This window comes from Stenella coeruleoalba, assembly GCF_951394435.1.
Source record: "Stenella coeruleoalba genome assembly, chromosome: 11".
Taxonomy (NCBI): Eukaryota; Metazoa; Chordata; class Mammalia; order Artiodactyla; family Delphinidae; genus Stenella; species Stenella coeruleoalba.
Window position 1 is genome coordinate 76,217,742 of NC_137157.1, and position 24,613 is coordinate 76,242,354.

The 24,613-nt window shown below is 43.2% G+C and overlaps 1 long non-coding RNA gene across 1 annotated transcript in view; it reads left to right on the top strand.

The window, feature by feature from the left end:
• The window catches only part of LOC307194931, a 41,220-nt gene that overhangs the window by 4,366 nt on the left and 12,241 nt on the right, over nucleotides 1-24,613 (top strand). Inside the window, exon 2 of the long non-coding RNA XR_013830665.1 lies at nucleotides 11,439-11,539. This is a non-coding gene — a long non-coding RNA (uncharacterized lncRNA). The remainder of the gene's footprint in view (nucleotides 1-11,438; nucleotides 11,540-24,613) is intronic.

A 24,613-nucleotide genomic window follows, 5' to 3' on the forward strand; every position in this document is an offset into this window, starting at 1 on the left:
ATCTGTTTATCTATTGATGAATATCTGGGGGGGTTGTTTGTTTACTATTACAAATAAAGCTGCTTTGAATATTTGTGCACATGTCTTTGTATGGACATATGCTTTCTTTTCCATTGGGCAAATACTTAGGAGTGAAATGGCTCGATCACATGGTGGTGTGATTAACTGCAAACCTTCTCCAAAAGGGTTGTCATTTTCCATTCCCATCATCAGTGAATGAGAATCCCAGTTCCTTCCATGTGATGAGGAAAACAATTTCATTTTTCTGAGTTGCGGCCTAGTCGTTTTACAGTATAAAAACACCACTCACATCTAGAGTCTGAGCATTTAGAAAAAAACTTGAGTCGAGGATACCCACAGTAAGTACCCGCTTTGTGTTTCCCGGGGCACCTTTTAAAATAACCAATTTGGGTTAAGCCTGCTGAAAGTAGTGACCTCTGCCCAACTACCTCATGAGTAATAGGTGCTTGCTACCCTGCTCTCCATCTCCTGCTCGCCCGGCTCTCCCTTCCCCCAGCTCATTGCACCCTCTTGCTTCTGGGGTCTGTAAGTAATAATAAATCTTGTGATTCTACTTCCTTTGGGTGTGCTGAAATTGCATCTTCAATCAAAATGACCTGTGGGGCTTTACTTTCCTAAATGGGAGCTCGGATGCTGAGGCAGCCTGACCCTGGATGGGTGTCTTGTGCCCCTTCATTCATCAGGTCATAATCTACATGTTCTTTTTTTTTTTTTTTTTTTTTTTTTTTTGCGGTACGCAGGCCTCTCACTGTTGTGGCCTCTCCCGTTGCGGAGCACAGGCTCCGGACGCACAGGCTCAGCGGCCATGGCTCACGGGCCCAGCCGCTCCGCGGCATCTGGAACCTTCCCGGACAGGGGCACGAACCCGTGTGCCTTGGATCGGCAGGCAGACTCTCAACCGCTGCGCCACCAGAGAAGCCCTCTAGGCTACCTTTTAAACACGGGTCACTAAGTCATCCCTAAAAATTCCGGCATCTGGCCCTTTAAGACTAGTTTGTTGTAGAAAGGATTGCGCGCCAAACTGAGAAGTGAAATCCTCAGCCAACTAAAGCTATAGTGCCATCTAGTGGTAATTTAGGTGCGTCTGAGCTAAAGTGGTAAAAATAAAAAAATAATAAAGAGCAAAGATTCTCACCCACAATTTGACCACACACTGGTATACTTGTTTAGTTGTAGGATGTGGCAGGAATACTTCTCACTGATAAAAGTTAAGGCCTGGGCCTCCCCTGGTGGCGCAGTGGTTAAGAATTTGCCAGCCAATGCAGGAGACACGGGTTCAATCCCTGGTCCGGGAAGATCCCACATGCCACGGAGCAACTAAGCCCCGAGCACCACAACTACTGAGCCTGCGCTCTAGAGCCCGCGCACCACAACTACTGAAGCTTGTGAGCCTAGAGCCCGTGCTCCACAACAGAAGCCACCGCATGAGAAGCCCGTGCACTGCAACGAAGAGTAGCCCCCACTTGCCTCAACTAGAGAAAGCCCACGCGCACCAACGAAGACCCAACGCAGCCAAAAATAAATAAAATTGATTCTTTAAAAAAAAAAAAAGGAAAAAACGAGTTAAGGCCTAAAATTTAGGAAAGATTTGGTATCACCCATGACACATTCTCCATCTCTGGCTGTCTCCTTCTCTCTCTCTCTCTCTCTCTCTCTCTCACACACACACACACACACACACACACACACACCACACTCCACAACTAACCCCCCAGGAAACCCGTAGGCTCTACCTTTAAAATATACCCAGAATCTGGCCTCTCTTCACCACCTGCAGCACTTCCCTCTAGTACAAGCCACTATCACCTCTAGCCTGGATTATCGTGATGGTCTCCTAACCAACCCCTTGATTTCTGCCCTTGCTCCCTGTGGTCTATTTGCAACAAAAAAGCCAAAGTGATCCTTTTAAAAGGAAGTTAGGTCCTGTCGATGCTCCACTGGAACCCTCCGACATCACCCCGTTGCCCATTCCCGTCACATCCAGCCCAGCCCCTTCTCTGACATCCACTCCTACTGCCTTCCCCTTTCGACGACTTTTCAAATACACTCGACCAACTTTTGTTTTGCTTTTGCTGTCCTGCGAGGCTTGTGGGATCTTTTTCTCCCCACCAGGGACTGAACCCGGGCCCTCCTCAGTGAGAGCACGGAGTCCTAACCACTGGATGCCAGGGAGTTCCCTCCGCCTACAGTCTTGATGTTTTGCAAACACACCTTGCTGTTTCCTGCTTCAGGGTCTTCACACTTGCTCCACCAACAGCCTGGGTTGGTCTTGTCTTAGACGTGTGCACAACTAACCCCTCATATCCTTGATTTTTGTCAAATGCTTTTTCTGCATCAAAGAGAGGATGGCGTGGTTTTCCCCTTCACTCTGTTAATGTGGTGTATTACACTGATCAACTTTTGTATTTGAATCATCCTTGCCTTCCAGAGGTGAATCCCACTTAGTCATGGTGTATAATCCTTTTAATGTGCTGCTGAATTTGGTTGTCTAGTACTTTGCTGAGGATTTTTACCCCTCAACTCCTCTAAGTCTTTGCTCAAATGCTACCATCTCCATGAGGTCTGACCACCCTATTTAAAATTGCAAACAATTTCCCATCTTTGTTTTTTTTTAATTTATTATTATTATTTTTTAATATTTATTTTTGGCTGTGTAGGGTCTTCGTTCCTGTGCGAGGGCTTTCTCTAGCTGCGGCAAGCGGGGGCCACTCTTCATCGCAGTGCGTGGACTTCTCACTATCGCGGCCTCTCTTGCTGCGGAGCACAGGTTCCAGATGCGCAGGCTCAGTAGTTGTGGCTCACGGGCCTAGTGGCTCTGCGGCATGTGGGATCCTCCCAGACCAGGGCTCGAACCCGTGTCCCCTGCATTGGCAGGCAGACTCTCAACCACTAGCGCCACAAGGGAAGCCCCCCAGTTTTGTTTTTCTCCATAGACATTCATCACTTATTTGGCTTGTTGAACTCCCATGAGGACAGGGACTTGCCGTGAGGACAGAAATTTGTTTCCTTTTTCCCTTTTTTCTAATTGAGGTCTAATTCACATAGGCTGAAGACACAAATCTCAAGTGAACAGTCTGATGAGAATTTTGAAATGTAATGCACGTAACCATGTAACACACACCTATCGAAACAGAACATTCCCATTGGCCCAGGAAGTTCCCTTCTGCCCCTTCTCAGTCCGTCTCACACATCCACCCACTCACTGTGTTGATGTCTATCACCATAGGTTAGCTTTCCTTGCTCTGGAGTTTCATATAAATGGAGTTACAGTTTGTACCCTTTTGTATCTGGCTTCTTTTGCTCAGCATGTTTTTGAGATTCAGTCACGTTGTTGCTTGCGGTGGTCCTTCGCTCCTTTTTCTTGTTCAGTAGCATTCCACTGTGTGAACATAATTCAGTTTGTTTACCTCTTTTTCTGATTATTGACATTTGGGTTGTTTCCAGTTTGAGGCCATTATTGATAAAGCATCTATGAACATTCTTGTAGAACTCTTCTTGTGGGCATATGTTTTCATGTCTTTGGGGTAAATAACTAAGAGAGGAATTGCTGCACTATAGGGTAGGTGTATGTTTAACTTTATAAGAAACTACTGAACAGTTTTCCAAAATGATTATAACATTTTAAGATTCCTGCCAGCTGTGTGTAAGAGCTGCACATCATGGACTGTGGTGTCAGCCATCTCAATTTTAGCCATTCTGCTGGCTGTGGGGTGGGATCTCATTGTGGTTTTTAACGTGCATTCTCCTATGACTTATTTCCACATGCTTTTTTTTATATATATAAATTTACTTATTTATTTTGGGGCTGTGTTGGGTTTTCATTGCTATGCGCGGGCCTTCTCTAGTTGTGGCAAGCGGGGGCTACTCTTTGTTGCAGTGCATGGGCTCTAGGTATGTGGGCTTCAGTAGCTGTGGCACGAGGGCTCAGTAGTTGTGGCTCACGGGCTCTAAAGTGCAGGCTCAGCAGTTGTGGCACACGGGCTCAGTTGCTCCGCGGTATGTGGGATCTTCCCAGACCAGGGCTTGTACCCGTGTCCCCTGCGTTGGCAGGCGGATTCTCAGCCACTGCACCACCAGGGAAGTTCCCTCCACATGCTTATTGAAGGCTGGGATTTTGTCCATTTTATTTATTGCTTTATTTCCTGCCCATTAGTGCAAGGTGGAGCCCATATTAGGGTATCAATGAATATTTGTTGAATGAATTAATCAATGATTTACTCTAAGAAATAAACAAATTAGATTGGATTCAAGGTTGTTATCCCTTAATAATAACCCAAAGAACATTCTCTCTGACTTGGATTTTGAAATCTTTCTTTAGTGGAAGAGAAAAGATATCCTAGCTTAGTTCACTAGGAATGATATTCAACTCACAGCCCATTTTTCCCATTATGAACTAATATTACATTGATAGTCATGGTAGTTAGAATTTGCCATAGTGCTTTAGTTCCCTAAAACTTTGTTTATATTTTTTCAAATTATTTTATGCCCATAGTGCTGTTGCTACTTTTGAACATCATCAGGCTTTTATAGCTTGGGGAGAAAAAAAAATGTAAGAACTTTTAATAAAATTTAGGTAACTAATTGGAAATTATCCTTGGGTTTTTATTTGATACGCTCAGAATTCTTAAAGTGTAATGGCTACCATTTGCACAAGCTTTCATAAACTATTACCTTATTTAATAAAGAAAAATTAGGCTGGGAATAGAGGTGTTAAACTATAAGAATCTCTGAGGTTAGAATTTCTAACAGTAGTAGGGAAAATTTTGTTTTAATGGAAAACTATGCATTGTTTAGCCTACAGCCTCTCTCAGTCATCCGAGTCTGATTCTCTGGGAACTATTTTACAACTTTGTAAATTGTAGACAGCTTATAGCAATCCTAAATAAATCCCAACCATAGTCATGTAAATCTTGTCCTGTCCAGTTTCCTTCTCTCCTGCTCTACAGAAAAAGAAGCTAGTTTTGCCTCCATCTGCAGATTCATTTCAATTCTCCTGCTCTATGAATGAATCTGTTGGAGTCCTCTTTGAACTGGTTGTAACAGCTTACCTGTGTCAAAAGAAAATTCAGAGGGAATTCCCTGCTGGTCCAGTGGTTAGGACCCAGCGCTTTCACTGCCGGGGCTGGGCTCGACATCTGCTCATGGTACTAAGATCCCACAAGCCAGCGAGGTGCGGCCAAAAAAAAAAAAATTCAGAGAGCTTTACTTGATATGAATATTTTATTGAGCAAGAAAAACTTCACAAACTGGGAGACTTGAAAACCAGAAGGGGTAAGACACTCACTTTCAGCAGCTACAGCTCAGTTAAATGAGGAAGGATGTTGTTTTCTATCGCGATTGGTTAATAGAAACTTACATTCTTGCAGGGAGTGTAGCATCGCACAAGCTTACCTGTTTAGAGCTAATGGGCTAGGAAGCTGTAAGGGCATGCTGATGTGAAGAAAGCTTAAGTTTTGTTTAAGGTCAGAGTCAGCATCTGGGGGAGATCAGGACAGTTGAAGCTTTGGTTATGGGGCTAGGTGTGATTGCTTAGGGTATATTCAAACTGTGGCCTCCATGATGGTTTTTCTTTGACATCAGCTTCCTCATTAATGAGTTTTTAAAAATATTTTACACACGTTCGTTTCATAATATCTGTATGGGAGTAATAATTTTGCCCTTTGGAGGATAATTATCCTTTAATTAAATAATTGGCTGATCAATTAAAGAATTAGTTAACCATATAAGAAGGCTTATAATTAAGTTCTAACTTTGGGAATCTGGTTCACCTACATGCATCATTAACAGAGAGAGGAACTGTAGTAACTGGGATCTGGCTTAGTTTAGCCAGAATTAGTTTAGTTGTTTTTTCGCCCTACACTTACCTACTGATCAAGCGGATCAGATTGCAGAGAGGTAATTAAGGTAATATTTGATCAGAAACTTGGTCTTCATATATAAATAGATAAATAAAAGGTCCTACTGTGTAGCACAGGAAACTATATTCAATATCTTATAATAACCTATAGTATAAAAGACTGTGAAAAACAATATATATATTCATATATATACATATGGCTGAGTCATTTTGCTATATACTAGAAGGTAATATGGCATTGTGAATCAACTATACTTCAATTTAAAAAGCTTTATATTACAAAAAAAAAAGAAAGAAACTTGGTCTTCAATAGACATGGTTCTTATGTCTTTTAAAAACGAAAGTTGTCTAAGATAGACTAGCTCTATATTTTCTCTGCTTCAAAATATATTTTAAATGTGGCTTGTGACAGGAGCTATTCTTAGAAACAAACAAAATGCTATCTTTTTTCCAACAGTTTCATATTAAGAGACTGAATATACAAATGAACAATGACCAGTCTGTATGACAATAGACTCTGAGCCACAACCTTGGCAGCAAGCAGTCCCAGAAGCCAAATCACAACCTCTGCAGCTATTAGTCCAGAATGATCAGATGAGGTCAATGACTGCCAGCTTCCTTAATATTTGCCCCACTTCCAACTCAGGAGCTACCGGAGAAAGGCAAAATGCTCCTCAGACCAAAAGCATAAGATGCCCTACTCTAGTCAGCCCACCTCCTGCTTCCGGTGCCAGCAATCTCCAATCACTGCTCACCTGGGGACTCTCATGCCCCTGTGGGTCTCTGCCCAAAGTAAGAGATGCTGGCTGATTCCCTTGCTAGAGCAAACTCCCAATAAATACCTCTGTTCATTCTCATCTGGGTGCCCTTTGTTTATTTCCACATAATACATTTACTTCACTAGAGAATCATGAAACTTACATGAAGAATTTATTATTGGCCCAGAGGAAACACTCAGAAAACTACAGGTTCATTCGTTCTTCCTGGAGATCAAAAAGTAGCTAGAAATTCCTCAACTATATTACTGATATGAAATCATACAGAAAAGTTGTGGGACAGCAAACAAGAGAGTTGAACTCTAAGGCCAGTCATTTTTGTTATAAATAAAGCTAATATTACAAATGAAACTTTAAAAATAAACTTGATTTTAATTTTCAGTACAGGAAAAAAGGTCCCTTGTTCCCAGTTTCTCAATCTTAAAGGTGAAAGGGACTTGTCCCTTGCCGAAGTTCGTTGTTTACAAAAGTCAAAATGGAGATCTGGGGAGATGACGCAGTTTACCAGAGAGCAGCGGGGAACCCCAAGGATAGCCTGGGTGTCTTTGGCCATGAACCCTTTCTCCCAGTAGCCTCAAATAAGCAAACACCCTAAGAAGAAACCATTTGCAAATAGTTTCCAAACACGTCCCCCAACATTCCTTCAAGTCATATTGTAACCCCTAAACTCTGAACCTCAAATCTTGCTTACTCCTACTTCAGTTTTCTTTCTACAACGTCACTTCACCTTCGTCTGTTTCCAATTTTCTCATCAGCAAAAACTGTTTCAAATGAAATATTACCCAGAGCCCAAGAAAGCACGTGGGCTCCTCTTCACAGGTGCCTCGGTGCCTCCCCTCCGGAAGGCGCTGCACTTGTCTTACATAAACGTTAGGAATCAGAATTAGAATACCTGCACCTCCAAGTACCCCAGGGCAGTGCTTTTCAAACCTTAATATGCAGACCAGTCACCTAGGAATCTTGTTAAAGGTCAGATTCTGGTTCAGGTCCTGGTGGTGTCGGAGAGTCTGCATTCCTGTCGAGTTCCCAGGGAAGGCAGGGCCAAGCCCCACCTGAGAAGAGTTTTAAAATCACAGACATGGGGCTTCCCTGGTGGCGCAGTGGTTGAGAGTCCGCCTGCCGATGCAGGGGACACGGGTTCGTGCCCTGGTCCGGGAAGATCCCACATGCCTCGGAGCGGCTGGGCCCGTGAGCCATGGCCGCTGAGCCTGCGCGTCTGGAGCCTGTGCTCCGCAACGGGAGAGGCCACCACAGTGAGAGGCCCGCGTACCGCAAAAAAAAAAAAAAAAAAAAATCACACACGTATATCCCTCACTACCAGTTTAGGTGCACATATTCAGAGCGGAATCTGGGAGCTGTCATTTTAAAAGCTCCAAGGACCAGTTCTGTTTACAAACACAGTGCTACAACAACGTATTCCAAACTGCCCTGATGATAAGAACCACCTAAGACACTGGATTCAATGCTACTTCTCAGGTCTTCGCCTGGAGGTGCTGATTTAGTAGGTTTGGGGTGGAACCCAGGAATCTATTTTAAAAGGGACACAAATGACTAGCAGCCCAAAAGTTTGGCAGACGATGGCCCTCAAACACAATTTATAAACCATTCCATTCTGCTTTCCAGCTTTTGGATTTCTTCATTCTTTGATTCATTCGACTTTGTCACGACCGTCTCGGATCGGGTGGACTCCGACTGGGTCCTTTCCTTGCCCAGTGCCGACGGTGCCAATTGAACGAGACCAGGTTTGGCAAAGCAGAGGAGAAACTATTTGTTGATCAAGGAGTGGGCAAGGGAGAACTCCTGCTCTGAAGACCCCTTCTCCCTGCTGGGGGGTTGGGGAGAGCAGGAAACTTAAGGGGTAAGAGGTGGGTGCACCACCAGAATTCTGGGAAAGGGGTGGAAAGTTCCAGAAACAGCTGGAACATGTGCAGTCCCTTGAGCTCCCTTGCACACGGACTAATTGTGCCTGGCAACGTGCAAGTCCCACCTTTGGGCGGAGGTCCTAGCATGGTAAGGGGCAAAGGCAACTTTTAGACACTTTGGGGCTCTTCTCTGCAGGCGCTGCCCTCATGGTCAGGCTGGAGCCGGTTCAGGGCAGTTGACTGTCCCCATCTTGGGCCTTTCTAGCTCTGGCTGGTTCTGCGGTTTTGCTTATGTGGCATCTGCCATAGTTCCTGTTAAGCGAGCACAGCTGTGGGCATAGATCAATGGATTGTGGTGGGAAAAGAGAAAGTAAGTTAGTCTCCATACACGTGTGGGTCTCCTCCCTGTGACAGCTTTGGTGTTAACTTCTGAATTATCTCCTCCAGGGCTTGATAAACTGCTGTTTCTTCAACTTTGCCATAATCAGACTTTCAGGTGGTGATTCTGAAAGGACCCTAGGCATCCCTCAGGCATTTTGGAAAGTTTAATTATTGTTTATGTAGAAAAAAATGAACCACAGAATCTAAGCATGAGCCTTTATTTGAGAATACCTGGCATGAGAAATCTCAAGAGGTGCAGTCAGTTTAGGGGAAAAGAGTAGACTGTTTTTTGTTAATTTTTATTTATTTATTTTTGCGGTACACAGGCCTCTCACTGTTGTGGCCTCTCCCGTTGCGGAGCACAGGCTTCGGACGCGCAGGCTCAGCGGCCATGGCTCACGGGCCCAGCCGCTCCGCGGCATGTGGGATCTTCCCGGACCGGGGCACGAACCCGTGTGCCCTGCATCGGCAGGCGGACTCTCAACCACTGCGCCACCAGGGAAGCCCAAGTAGGCTGTTTTACGGGACTTCAGCAAGAGGGGTCTGTCAAAATTCAGATTGTTCTGGGAATAGAGAAGAATTGTTCTTGAAGATTAGCAGCCATATCTAGCCATCTGGATTTTGCTTACAGTGCTGGGAAAGCTGATAGGAGCTAAAGTCCTGTGCAAGAGGGTTGGGCAGAAGAGCCATTGGGACAAACACCTGCCAGGTTCTCAGTGGAAATTTTCTAGTCTTTCAGGGTCTTGCAGTCCCTAATTTTGGTCGACATGGATACTGAGTCTCATATCTAGGTCTTACCACATCTTGGTTTGTTCAGTTCACTAGATCTATGTTACTCCTGACGATTGCTATCTCAGACTCTGCAAAGAACAGGCACCCAAGCTTCCCATGACTTTTGCCTTTGTAACTCCAGTCACTTGACAAGTGAGTGGTTGCACAGAGGAGAATATAGCAAATGACTGTGGAGACAAGTATTAGCATGAGATTTATCAGAAGACCTTGAACAGTGCCTCTCAGTCCTGTTAATACTGGCTGTCATGGACCGCATGTTTACATCCCCCCAAATTCAGATGTTGAAACCCTAATCTCCAATGTGATGGAATTTGGAGATGGGGCCTTTGGGAGGTAATTATGTCATATGGGTAGAGCACTCATGGTGGGGTTAGTGCCCTTATAAGAAGAGACAGGAAGGAACTTGTTCTCTTTCTGCTCAGCACCATGTGAAGATACAGCAAGAAGATGGTTGTGTGCAGGGGCTTCCCTAGTGGCTCAGTGGTTGAGAGTCCGCCTGCCAATGTAGGGGACACAGGTTCGTGCCCCGGTCCGTGCCGCGGAGCAGCTGGGCCCGTGAGCCATGGACACTGAGCTTGCGCGTCCAGAGCCTGTGCTCCGCAACGGGAGAGGCCACAACAGTGAGAGGCCCGCGTACCACAAAAAAAAAAAAAAAAAAAAAGAAGATGGCTGTGTGTAAACAGGAAGAGGGTCCTCACCGAGAACCCAAGCTGCTGGCCCCTGAGTCTATAGAGAAATAAGATTCTAGATTAACGGGTCTGTGTAACACTCTCTTTGCTCATCTTTCTCATTTTCCCAAAGTAACAAAGATTAAGGGACGAAACTTTATGAATTTCACTTTAGCAATAAGAGGTTTAAACTAACAGAGAGAGAAAAGATAGCCAAGCAAAGGAAGAGAAAGAGACCAAGAAGAGTTTGGCAGTCACTTACTCCAGGTATGCGTGCATCCTGATTCCCAGGTCTTGGGTAGAAACTGCTCATAGATAGCCACCTGCTGTGTAGTCTGAGGCTCTTGGGAAGATGGTCTCCTTCATGATGCTGCTGTTTCTGGTAACATCCCAGTGATGCTCAAGACAGTCTTATATTGGTATGATTTTCAATAAGCCAAAGTCTCTGGGATGAAGGTCATGCAGAGGTTCCTATAGTTTACCTTTTGGAAAAGCTGCTGGACCCATTTTATAAACTGGGATATTCTGCATTCACCCTCTATCACCTTTTGCCATATTGGACTGTACAAGAACAGAGTCAAGGATGAGGGTGAGATCCACAGACACATGGAGTATTCAGCGAGCAGCAGATGTGGGGATTGTCTATGAGTTCCTGCTGGAGTGACCCGAAAGGCCATTAGAGCCTTTGGCTGTAGTAGCCAGAGTTGCTCTGGTAGTTTCATAAATTACCATTTATTCATTTAATTTTCTCTGAGGACTATTGGTGATAAGGCAGCAAAGCTTACGTGTGACAGGGCCCTAGAGAGTTCCTTAACTACAATTTCAGTGAATTGGATTCCTCAATCACTAGACAAATTAGGTGAGTTTTCTTCAAGTGGGAAACATAAATACTAAAAAAAATTTTGCTACTGTCATAGCAGTTACTTTACAATAAGAGAAGACTTCAACCCAAGCAGAAAACAGAGACGGAGTAGTAAGAACACATTTAGAATCCCATGAGAAAGAGACTGAATTAAATCCATCTGTAGAGTTTTAAAAGGGCATAAAGGTTTTGGCTCATTTCAATTTTCCTTCTTTACAGTTTTCCCAGGAGTGTGGTTTGGATGGATGGATCATTCCAGAGATATCCTCTGAAGTCTTATGAAAGATTTCCCACAAAGGCTTATTGAAGACTCTGATATAGTAAGATATGTGTGTTTGGTCTTTGTTCCTAGTACATGTTGTACCTTCACCCTATCTGAAAAAAGTTGGGGTTAACAGTGAATGCAACTGTATTGCCTGGTGTTAGAAATAGCCCACTAATCTTATAACCCTTCCCTATGTGACTCAGGGTGCGCTGGGGCAGAGGTACTTGCTAGACTAGTATTGCTGCCTGCAGTCTAAACCAGCACAGTGGCCAAACCTAATGTCCCTTCCAAAGGTGGAAAAGTTTGGGTATAGGTAGAGAGAAGGAGGAATAGTAGCTGAGGGTAGAGGAACAAATAAAAGAGTTATGAAATAAGGGAAATCCAATATTACATTAATACCTCAAAAGAGGCTCAGAGCAAGAGATGACATTGTCTCTCAGCTCAATTTATCAGGAGCCTAAAAGGGTAAAAGCAGATATTGCTGACAGCACTCCTGCTTTTAGAATCTGACGAGATGGAGTGGAAGGCTGCAAACCTGAGGGGCCTCACCCTGGAGACATTTTCATACAATATGGATCCTGGACCGGACTAATTATTAATGACTGAATGGGCTCTAGTCATGTGCTGCATCTCTTAACTGTTAGGATCCCCAGACCTGTGGTGTATTTTTAAATATATATATGGTCTTTGTCCCCAGTTCCTGGCACAAAGCTTCTAAAACCCTTGGAATTTCCTGCGATAGGAGCATCTTTCATTCCTCATAACAAGCCCTTTTCAACCATCCCTGAGTTTAGGTTGATGAGGTGACTCTTGGTAGACCTTTACTTTTTATTATTATTTTTAATGCAGTTTTTTAAAGATTTTTTTTTTGATGTGGACCATTTTTAAAGTCTTTATTGAATTTGTTGCAATATTGCTTCTGTTTTATGTTTTGGTTTTTTGACCACGAAGCATAGGGGACCTTAGCTCCCCGACCAGGGATCAACCCACACCCCCTGCATTGGAAGACGAAGTCTTAACCACTGGACCACCAGGGAAGACCCTTGGTAGACCTTTAGACAGCTTCAGGATGGGGGCTGGTCAACAGAGGAACCACCCTTATGACTAGAGGGCTGGAACTTTCAGCCCCATCCCCAGAACTCACGGGAGCAAAGACAGACTGGAGATGGAGTTCAATCACCAATGGCCAGTGATTTAGTCGATCGTGCCTACATAATGGGACCTCCATAAAAGCCCCTAAACGATGGGGTTCAGAGATCTTCTGGGTCGGTGGACGCATCGAGATTGGGGGAGGGTGGTGCACCTGGAGAGGGCATGAAAGCTCTGCCCTTCCTCTCTCCCCAGTACCTTCTTCTATGCATTCTTCCATTTGACTCTTCCTGAGTTGTAAGAAACGGGTAACAGTAAGTAAAGCCCTTTCCTGATTTCTGTGAGTTGTAGTGGCTTATTGAAACTGAGAAAGGGATTGTGGGAACCCCTGACTTTGCAGCCAAGTTGGGCAGAAGTGTTGGTAGCCTGAGGACCGGGTCCTTGTGACTGGTGTCTGCAGTGAGGGCAGTCTGTGGGATTGAGCCCCTGGACCTGTGGGGTCTGATGCTAACTCCAAATAGATGGTGTCAGAATAGAAGTAACTGGGCACCTAGTTGGTGTTCAGAGAATGAGAAAATTGCAGAAATATGAATTTTACAGTTTTCTTTCTGTGTTGTTTGATTTCCACATATTTGTGAATTTCCCAAGTTTCATCTGTTGCTGATTTTTAATTTCATTCCATTATGATTAGAGAACACACTTCGTATGATTTAAGTACTTTTGAAATCATTGAGACAAGTTTTTTTCACCCAGCATACTGTCCATCCTGGAGAATGTTCCATGTGCACTTGAGAAGAATGTGTATTCTACTGTTATTGGGTGTAATGTCTATAGATGCCTGTTAGGTCTAGTTGGTTTTGTAGTGTAGTTTGTCTTCTATTTCTTTGTTGATCTTCTGTCTAGTTGTTCTAGCTATTATTGAAGCTATTATCAAAGTCTCCACTTACTAAATTTTCTACTTCTTCCAGTTCTGTCAATTTTTGCTTCCTGTATTTTGGGGCTTCATTGTTAGGGTGTATGTGTTTATAATTATAATATATTCTCAATGGATTGGCCCTTTTGTCATCATATACTTTCTTTCTTTGTCTTTCATAACCATTCAGTATTTTTGTCTTAATTGTCTGTTTACCTAATATTGTTATAGCCACTCTAGCTCTCTTTTGCTTACTCTTTTCATGGAATATCTTTTTCCATTCTTTTATGTTCAACCTGTTTATGTCTTTAAATCTAAAATGAATCTCTTGTGGACAGTATATAGTTAGACCATGGTTTTTTAAAAATCCATTCTGCCAATCTCTGCCTTTTAATTGGTGTTTTAATCCATTTAAGTGTATACTGTTAAGGAAGGACTTACTTCTGCCATTTTGCTGCTTGTTTTTTATATGTCTCATGTCTTTTTTGGTCTCTTATTCTTCCATTACTGCCTTCCTTTGTGTAAGTAGATCTTTTCTGATGTACTATTTTAATTCCCTTGTTGTTTGTTTTGGTATATATATTTTTAGTTATTTTCTTAGTGGTTGCTCTGGGATTACAATTAATATATTAACTTATAAAAACATAGCTCAGATTAATACCAACTTAATTCCAATAGTATACAAAAACTTTGCTCTTATATAACTTCATTTCTTCCCCCTCTTTCGTGCCATTAATGCCCTACATATTACATCTTCATTCTATGCCCATTAACATAAATTTGTAATTATTGCTTTCTATAGTTGCCTTTTAAATCAGATAGGATAAGAAAAAAGTGTTACAAACCAAAAAACATTTCTAGTGTCCTTTCATTTCAACCCGAAAGACTTCTTTTACTATTTGTCTGCTATTAACAAATTCTCTTGGTTTTTGTTTATCTGGAAATACCTTTTTTTTTTTTGGCTGCACTGGGTCTTGGTTGTGGCACGCTGGATCTTCTTTGCAGCACGCGGATCTTCATTGCGGCACACGGGCTTCTTAGTTGCGGCATGTGGGCTTTTAGTTGCAGCATGCGGACTCTTAGTTGCAGCATGTGGACTTCTTAGCTGCAGCATGCGGACTCTTAGTTGTAGCACGCATGTGGGATCTAGTTCCCTGACCAGGGATCGAACCCGGGCCCCCTGCATTGGGAGCATGGAGTCTTACCCACTGGACCACCAGGGAAGTCTCTATCTGGAAATATCTTAATTTCTCTAAAATAGACAAATTCCCTCAGCTCACGACCCACCTTCTTGGTAGTCACCTTTTCTTCAGGCCACAGAGGGGTCCCAGCTCTGTTCTAGAGGGTTGGGTTCTACCAGCTTGTCTGTACTATGAGACCCTGCCTCCTGATTCAGATGGCCTAAGAAAGAAAATGACTGAATTTGGACTTGGAACCAACTGACTCTTAGGAGTTGTCAGGGAACATATTTCCCACCAAGCAAAATGGACAGTAGATGTAGATAAAGCCGTGCGTGGAGAGTATAGTGTATCCAGGGCCTATGGAAGATACAAAGAAGTATCAAACACTGTTCTTATCTTCAGGGAAGTGTGTCCAGGCCATAAGGTAGTCCTTAAAAGTCAATGATAAATGAGTCAAGGTCCTCAGGAAACTTATTGTCTCCTGGAGAAAATTAGTAGAAGGACTAATTGTATTACAGTTTGATCAACACTAGCACTGAGCATAGGGTGCTGCAAGCACTCAGAGGAGGTCCTCCTAATGCAAACTCAGGGCCGGGGAAGGAGAGGGTTCAGTAAATGCTTTTAAGAGAAGCCGACATTAATTCTTGTATAATAGTAGTTAACATTATTAACAGATTACTATCTCATTTAATCCCCTCTACAGCCCTATGTGGTAGGTACAAACATTACCCCCAAGTTACAGATGAGGAAACTGAGCTTTGGTGAAGTTCAGGGACTTGGCTAAACTTCCCAGTTCTGGCAAGAAGGTCACACAGCTGATAGTGGTAAAGCTGAGCAGCCCTAACCAGGCATAATGAGCTTTAACCACCCATATTCATAACCACTGTGTAGCATGACAGATCACTAGTAGTTCACTAGGCTGGAATGGGAAAGGGGAACTTCAAGTCAAAGGAGTCAGGAGGAGAAAGATGGAGGGGTGAGAGTACAGGATGTGTTCTGGAAACTGAAGTAGTTCAGTGTGGCCGGATCAAGAGAGTAAAGGGGGAAATTTTTGGAAAAAGGAGGAAGAGGTAGGTTGGCGGAGGGACTCATGAAAGAGAACCATTGATGATTTTAAGCATCAAGAACTAAGATGAGACTTTTAAGGTATGCAGAATGGATTGTGGAAAGGGAAGGTGTATGACTACTCAAAGAAACAAGGCAGGATGACAGTTGCTTAGTCCCCAGCAAAAAGGATGATCTTAATTAAAGTTGTAGCAGGAATGGAGAGGAAGTACAGATTCAAGAGATGCAGAGACATTATACTCAGAAATGTGGCAGTCAGCTGTTTTTCTACCTGAGCACCACACTCTAAGGGGCCTTTTCAGATTTTTGGTAAAATCTAGAAATTTTGCAGAGAACTAAGGCAAATGCACTGTGGACTTTTTCCTTTGATGATAACACCTAGCTTTCTGACTTGAAAAACTATATGTAATTAGTGGCAATACTCCCCTGATTAGAGAAGTACAAGAAGAGGATTTGGGGTGGAATACATAAATTCCAGTTGGGTTCACCTTGAGTTTGAGGTAAGTAAGGGACTCTGGGATTAAGGGAAGCTCTAGAGGCAGTTGATATACTTCTGGAGTTCAAGAGAGTTCTGGTTTGGATGTTGTGTAGACAGTCTGCAAGGTGATCAATCCTCCCAGGTGCCCAGGACTGAGAGCTTTTCTGGAACATGGGACTTACAGTGCTAAAGCCAGGAGAGTCCCAGGCAGAGCAGGACAGCTGGTCACCCTAGGACTGGTCTGGGGCCCCAGAGAGAAAGCTGAGTTAGAAACATATATGTGGGCAGCACCAGTCTGTAAGTGACAGCAAGGAAGGGATGGAATCACCCAAGAAGAATGTGGTGTAAATAAAAAACTGCCAAGGAACGAATCCTGAGGCATGCTAACACTAAATGAAAAGGTAGGGAAATAAAAAACTGGCCAAGGTAGTATGGCTCTGTTGGTTGGTTACCGAGTAGCCATTCTCCCTTGTGGCTGGTCCCAGCCAATCGTGGCAATCCTCTCCCCCTTTCCATGTGGGTCTAAGGGTGGACTTGTGACCCAGTGCTGACAAATGAGATTCTTTGGTTCCTTCAGCAAGCGGGGACTGATTGCCTACCAGGTGCCAAGGCTGTGGGGATACAGATGAGAAGAAAATCCTTGACTTCATGGAGTCTACTTTTTCATGGATGAGAAAGATAATAAAGAAATAAAGGCATATGTCAGCTATTGATAATACCTAAGAAGAAAAAGCAGAATAAGGGGAATAGGGAAAATGGGTTGAGGTACAGTAACATTTTATATGGAAAGTCAGGAAAGGCCTCAGTGGTAAAATGGCATGAAATGTATGGGACACTGTCCTGGTGGTAGGTACAAATATTACCTACCAGGGGTTTCAGCGCCACCTTGTGTCCACAGAGGGAGGTACCACTAAACCATGTCCAAAGGAAAGAGCCTGGATTCTTGATTGATATCACTGAGCAGCCAAACCCATCCCTACTGATACAGGGATGGAAAAGGAAAGAAAGAAAGGTGGGAAGAAAGTCAGAAAGAGCTGTGTCCTAGAAACTAAGGGGAAGGAGAGTTAACAGTTTCAAATGCTGCAGAGAGGCCAAGGAAGATAAATGTTTGAAAGTGTCTAATGGTGACCTTGACCTGGGCCGTTTCAGCAGAGCCACGGGGAAGACGGGAAGCACATGACCACACCTTTTCGAGGACCTTGCTGTGGAAATCGAAGGTGAGGAGAGGACGCAATCTCCAGATGAGGGGATACAAACCAGAGGATGAAATTCCTAAATTCATAACTACGCCTAAGTTTGTTTTACATTGCGGAAAAGTAAAAAAACAATAGACAGGGAGAAGCTGAGCATATGGGAGTTAATTGATAGAGACAGTACCCAGGGGGAAAAAAAGCCACAAATGTACAAACTGCTTTTCTTCTAATGAAAAGCCAAAGTCCTTCTTGGCTTTCAAGGCCCCCACTAGAGCTCTCCTCTCATCCCCAGCCCTCTCCCCACCTGCCCTCTGAGGATTTGGTCACCTGGCCTTCTTGCTGGTCCTCCCACTAGCTGCTGTTCGCTCTTTCCCCAGATATCTAAGCTCTCCCTTCGTTCCATGCTCTGCTCACAGATGATCTTTCTAAGGAGTCTCCTTGACCAACCGATATAAAATAACAACGCCATGCCCGCACCATCATTCCCAATCCCTCGCCTAATTTTTTTCTGTCGCATTTATTACCACCTGACCTACCATACATCTCACTTACTTAATCGTCCACTGCCCGTCTCCCCACTAGAACGCAAGCTTCATGAAAACAAGGCCTTCGCTTTGTTTTCAGCGTTGAGAACATTGTGTGGCACATGGTAGGCATCCAACCAATATTTGTGGAATGAACAAATATGTGGCAAAGGAGTAGCAGAGACAATACGTGAACTTAGAAAAAGGAGTCATTGTGACACTGGGCGATCACAAAAGGCTCAGGTCCAGGAAGGCAGCATGAGCAATGGCAGCTCACATTTCTTGGCTACATACTACCCACTAGATACTGTTCTAAGTGCTTTACATAAATTGTCTTTTAAGCTTCAAAATGGGTCTAGAATGTGGGCGCTCCTGTGACTTCTGTTTTACAGGTAAAGACGGAGGCGCAGGGAGGGTAGGTCATGTGCTCAAAGTCTCATAAATAATTTGCAGCAGGGCTGGGATGACGAACTCAGGCAGAGCTGGGCATGTAAAGATCAGGCTGTAGTCCCTTAGCCTTTAAGGATTTAGACTTGCTGATGAGAAAGGAGAAAGATATTTCAGGCACAGCATTTCTGAAAGGCCAGAATTTACAAGTTCATTCTGGAGAGAATAAAGAGCCCAGTCTGACTAGAGAGGATGTTCAGGGGCTCCAGGAAATGGGAGAGAAAATTAGAAAGATAGGGTGGGGCCGGCTGGTGGACAGCTCAATTGCCAGGCTTGGATTCCATTAGGAATTTCAACTGGGAGTCATGGTAGGTGTGTGATCAGAGGAGTAACAAAATGTAAACAGCAGTTCAGTAGCTGTCAGCATGTTAACAGCCTCTGAAAACAAAGCAGACACAGTAAGGAGTATTGGGAGGGTGAAAGAAAAGCTTTCTCATCACCAAGTTCAAACTACTCTGTATTTTAATTATGCATTTTAAACAGATGAAAAGGTAGCCTGGCAATCCTCACCAACTTTCCCTGGCTCCAGCAGACAGATTTAGATGTCCCAGTCAGTAATTAGCCATTGTTAATAGTGATGATGCAGTCATGACCGTATCACCCGAGTTCTACATTTCACATCCTTTACATAAAGTATTTCATTTAATCTGCACAGCAACCTGTCCATAAGAGGAAACTGATGCTCAGTTCTAGACTCATAGACTGTTAGAATGGAAACAAACTTTAATATCATCCATGCTATGGTTCAGTTTTCTCTGCAACATTTGAAACTCACCAGAGTCCTGCCTGATTCTGAGAGGGGGGATGGGCAGCATTTCACAAAGTCAGTCTCTCACCCTCAGCCCACAGCAATCCTCAGGAGCTACAAGAACATCAGAGGAAAATATCACGAATATCTCAAGGGTACTAAGGGCTGCCTGTATTTGCAGTTGCAAAAATCTTTATCCATATAAAAATGTAGTCCAGGAAAGCTTAGTCTATTTTCCCCTTCTGGACTCAGCCTATTTCTACCTCATCATTTTTTCATATGCCAGAAGTACAGGAAGGGAATTCAGGGGAAAGTCAAACAATATGTATCATGTGTGACTGTATGGCAGGCTCTTTACTCACAATATCTCATTTACTTCTCCTAACAACCTTGTGAACTAGATTACTAATCTCAGTTTTAATACAACATAGGGAAACTGAGGCCAAAGAGCTTAAGTAACTTGCATAAATTCACCTGGGCCTGGCAGTGGCAAGAACCTGGATTCTGATCCAGGTCCATCTGGCTTAAGACTTCATCTGCATCGCGTCCTGTGCACTCTCTTCTCTCTTCGTTGCTTCTTCCAGTATAGTCTCCAGTTGTACCCAAATTGCTGTCCGTCAGTAAGCTGCTTGGACAGCTTTTGGCTTCAACACATAATGCCTTTAACGTCTGTACCAGTGCTGGGGAGGAAACAGCGGGCCCCACCCACTAGAGACAGCATCCAGAAGCATCTCCCACCACCCTTACTCCCACCCGATCGTGTGGCAAAACACTTCAAAAGGGAAACCCAGGAACTATGCCCTCTCTGTTTACTTAGGTGACTTCCATAAGAGCTCACATCACACACAGTGTCCTGGCCTCACCATATTTGGCAGTGATCAGCAGGTAGAACCCAAGGTTTTACAACAGAGACATGAAGGTTGAATGGGTGGGACCAGAGCAAAGAAGGTGCATCGGGTATAAGGTGCCCCCTGACCCGGTCACATACTGCTAAGGGCTGTGGGCTGTGTCCCTCCCAGTCAACTGTGGAGGCTAGAGGGACTCACCTAGGCCAGCATCCCAAGCTACTCGTCAGCTCTTTGGATTAAATCAACATTTACAGCACTGAGGTTTTTCACATTTGCTAAAGTATGTCCCTCGGGGGCATATTAAGAACACAGAAACCTTGTGTATGATGGACAATAGTAACCACTAGAGAGCGGTATCCCCAACTAGCTCAGTTGTCAACAACTCTCTTTTGAGAATCTGCTAGGGGTGGACGCTGTGGGAGAAACAAAAATGAGTAAGGCTTGCTGCCTCCCTTCAAGGAGCTTGAATATGAATCTCAGTAGTTAACTGCCTATGTGACAAAATAAACTCTGTAAAAGAGCAGAGTACAGTGGCTCTAAAGGCAAACTGTTCCCCCACTTAATAGCTCTGTGAGCTCGATTAAGTGACTTAACCTCTCTGTGCTTCAGCATCCTTGTCTATATATAAAACAAGATAACGAGAGGTAACTGTCATAGGGTCGTGATGAGGATTAAATGAGTCAATGCTTATAAGCTTCTTAAAGCAGCGCCTAGAAGACAGAAAACATTCAATAAATATTTATAATAATTATTATTATTTAAAATGCCAATAAGTATATCTCTGCATGAGTCAAATCAGCTAGAATATTTATAAATTAGCACAGGAAGTCCTCATCTGTTCATTGTTTCAGGAGTTAGAATATGTATATCTTTATACAGAAACATTGTAATAGATGTAATAGATGACGTTTAGTTCCCAGGCCCTCAAACAAAAGACTCTTTAAGCCATGCTATCACTTAAGACTTTCATGTTTGCAGTTTAAAAACAAATTTTAAACCGTTCTATTGTAATAATAGAAAAAACAAAAAACGATTTAAAATATAATCAGCTTTTTATTTATCTTGAAAGTTGACACTTTAAGAAAAACAGGGTAGATTTTTAAAAATATTTATTTATTTAATTTATTTATTTGGTTGTACCAGGTCTTAGTTGCAGCAGGCGGGCTCCTTAGCTGCAGCTCCAGGGCTCCTTAGTTGCAGCACGTGGGCTCCTTAGTTGTGGCATGCGAACTCTTAGTTGCAGGATGCATGTGGGATCTAGTTCCCTGACCAGGGATCGAGCCTAGGCCCCCTGCATTGGGAGCATGGAGTCTTATCTACTGTACCACCAGGGAAGTCCCCAGGGTAGATTTTTAAATGGATGAAAACGAACATGGAAATTTCTGACAAGATGAAAAGAAACATCTGGGTACTTGAAAGGCTTTAGAGGTCGACACTCCTAAGTTTTTAGAAAGTCTTATTTCATTCAGGACTTATATGGCTTTTTTTCCCAACCACTATTAGCAGTGGTTTTGCACCTGTACCGGGAATTAAAAAGAGGCAGAAGAGGACGAAATATTTTCCTTAAAATGATATGTATACATGTGGAAGAAAAAGCTGTCTGGAATGCAGTTAACTCCATTTAAAGAAAAAAAAAAGCAGGATAGAATCCCCAAAAAGAAAAATAAAATATAACAGTCACTGATTTTCAACCACTGCACATTTCAAACCTGCACTTTTACATGGTAAACAACGGTACCCAGCAAAATGTTGGAGTTGGGCCCTTGTTTGAGGTTTCTGCCAGCCAACTTTACAGGATGTCATCTTTGGCAGTTAGCCCATATGATTTAATACCTTACTCTGTTTTCTCTTATTTTAATTAAAAAATCAGAGAAAATTAAAAAATAAAGACCATATTAATAGAAAACAATTGAAACAGAGATGGTTCTCAAAGGAACACCTCCTAAGTCTCAGTTGAATGTCCACTGGTCAAGCTGTGAAGGAAAAGAAGAAAATTAAAGACTATGTGCCCAGTATTAGAAATATATATTTGAAGAGTGTGAAATACAATTAAAGATTTGATTTTCCGTTTTAGTTCTCTAGCAATGAAAACTCCCATAACACATAAGTTCATATAGACCACATAAATCCAACTTTTTAACTTTTGATTTTCAGAAATGCTGCACATCGGTACAAGAGTAAAGAGGTGGCCAGTACAAATCAAGGAAGCACCTGTGCCAGGTGATTCTCCATGGTGGCCACCAGGAGGCACCATCAGCTCATTCATAACTGCCTTGGTCGGGGAGCTGTAAGTGAGGGAGGGCGTTTCCAGTGTGGTTTAAGAAGGAAAAAAAAAAAAAAAAGGCTTCCCTGGTGGCGTAGTGGTTGAGAGTCCGCCTGCTGATGCAGGGGACACGGGTTCGTGCCCCGGTCCGCTAAGATCCCACATGCCGCGGAACGGCTGGGCCCGTGAGCCATGGCCGCTGAGCCTGCGCGTCCGGAGCCTGTGCTCCGCAACGGGAGAGGCCACCACAGTGAGAGGCCCGCGTACCGGGGAAAAAAAAAAAAAAAGGAAAAAACAAACTGCTGTTTAAAGCATTCATTCAGTTGGGACTTTTACAAATTAGTATTTGTAACTGAGAGACTGCCAGAGATTCAGAATGTGTTTCAGCAAATGATTTTGCTGTCACTGACATCCCTTGTATAAATGCTTTTAAATGCAGTCTTGAAGGTAACTGATTCTCACTTCTCCATTCTCTCAAGAGCCTGTAGAATTATTCCAGTTCTGACAAGTCCCCAGTAGCTTTGTCTGCTGGAGTAGATTATCTTATCTCTTTGAACCCTGAAACACCAAATCTAAGTAAGAATCTGACCTTAGATCTTTATTTAAATTTGATAAACTGTCGCACTTACATTTATCTGCGTAAGTGCTATTGGTGTCAAGACAGGAGTCAGATTCTAGACTAAATCAAACCCCGAGTCAAGAAAATGGCAGTCATGCAGCCCCTCTCAGTTCCCAGAGCTCCACTCCCAGGAAGACACCTAGTGTTGCTGCGTGATGGCTATAGGCCCCCCTTCTCTTGCACTAATGTTGTCCAGTATGCTTTCCCCTTTCAGCTGTTTCCTATTGCTGACAATCTGCTTACTTTAAGGCCTAAGTTACTCTAAACTATTTAAAAGACAACTGGGCTGTGTGAGAAGTTTTGGCTGGTAAGCCTTGCCGGCTGCTAAAGAAGGTCTTCCTGGGAAGCAGAAAGCTGGTGGGGACCTCACAGTCAGGGTCTGGTCCAAAAGCGAACTTTGGCAGGGCACAAAGATGGAGTCTTATACTACCACATTCCCAAGAGACTATGGTACAAAGAACAATACACTGCAACTTATTACATCATAATGAACAAGTAGGGCAGAGGAGCACTGATGGAGGCACACGGTTTGATGGAAAAAGCTCTTAGTTATTGAGTTGTTTCAACTGATAGTAGCCAAATCCATTAGATGTGGGTTTTGTTTGCTGATGTCTCAGGGGACACATCATTTCCACATGTGGGGAATGCATTTTCCTGTAATGTCCCGCACAGACTACAGTATGAATGTGCCTTATTTTATAGTCACTTACCACACTGTACGTCCCACATGCTGTTCCTTCGCTCCAGTGAAGAGTAAGGAAGATCACAGCACAGTGTTAAGATAGGCTAGGCTATACCGGGTAACAAACGAAACCCTGAGCTCTCAGTGGCTGAACAGTATAACAATTTGTTTTTCATTCATGCTGATGTTCCTGGTCAGAGCATTTTCCAGGACAGCTGTTCTCTAAGCAGCAAATTCAGGGATTGGCGCTTCTCCTATCACGTGTTTCTGCCATCTTGGAGTCTTCACTTCCAGCAGCGCAGATGGAGAGACAGCCAGACGGAAAGAACGTGAGAAAGTTTTATGTAAGGGATGCTGGGAAATGTAGTCTTCCTCTGAGCTCAAAAAGAAAATGAAATGGTTTGGTGGACACATATAATCAGCTCTGCCATGATCATGAATCTTTATTTCTAACAAAGGACCTTTCTGTAAATATCAAGTTCATCTTTCCCTTTCAATCCCACCTTCTGGGATTCTGTAAAATTTCTAGTAACGGAGAAATTAAATAAAACTTCTGCATCCCTGTGAATTTATCACCTATATAACCTACACAAGCATCTTAATCTACATAAGATTTCACTTAACCTGGAAGAATATTCTAATTATAAGCCACCCTCCATAGATGGAAGAACAATGACCACACTCCGCCTCACCCTACCATTCCCACCTTTAGACTTCACACCATGTTACACTTAGAACCTACAGCCATTTGTAGGGTCTTGCTTCTCCACATTTGCAAAGCCTTAATCCCACCCCAAACACAACAAAGAACATTAATGTTTCCAAATTCCTGACAGATATTAATCTTTGGGATTTAGGGATGAGATATCAGAATTCCCAAGAATTCCTGAAACCATAAGTTTTTCTTAAAATACTGCCAACATTATTCCTACTCTTTATTCACAATTATGGATATAGGAAACAAATTTATTTAATAATTAATAAATATTACGTTTAGTGGTATTACAGAGAACTACAGTCTATGGCAGATATCCAAACACTGAATAAACGTGGGTGAACATTAGTAGATAGTATTTGAA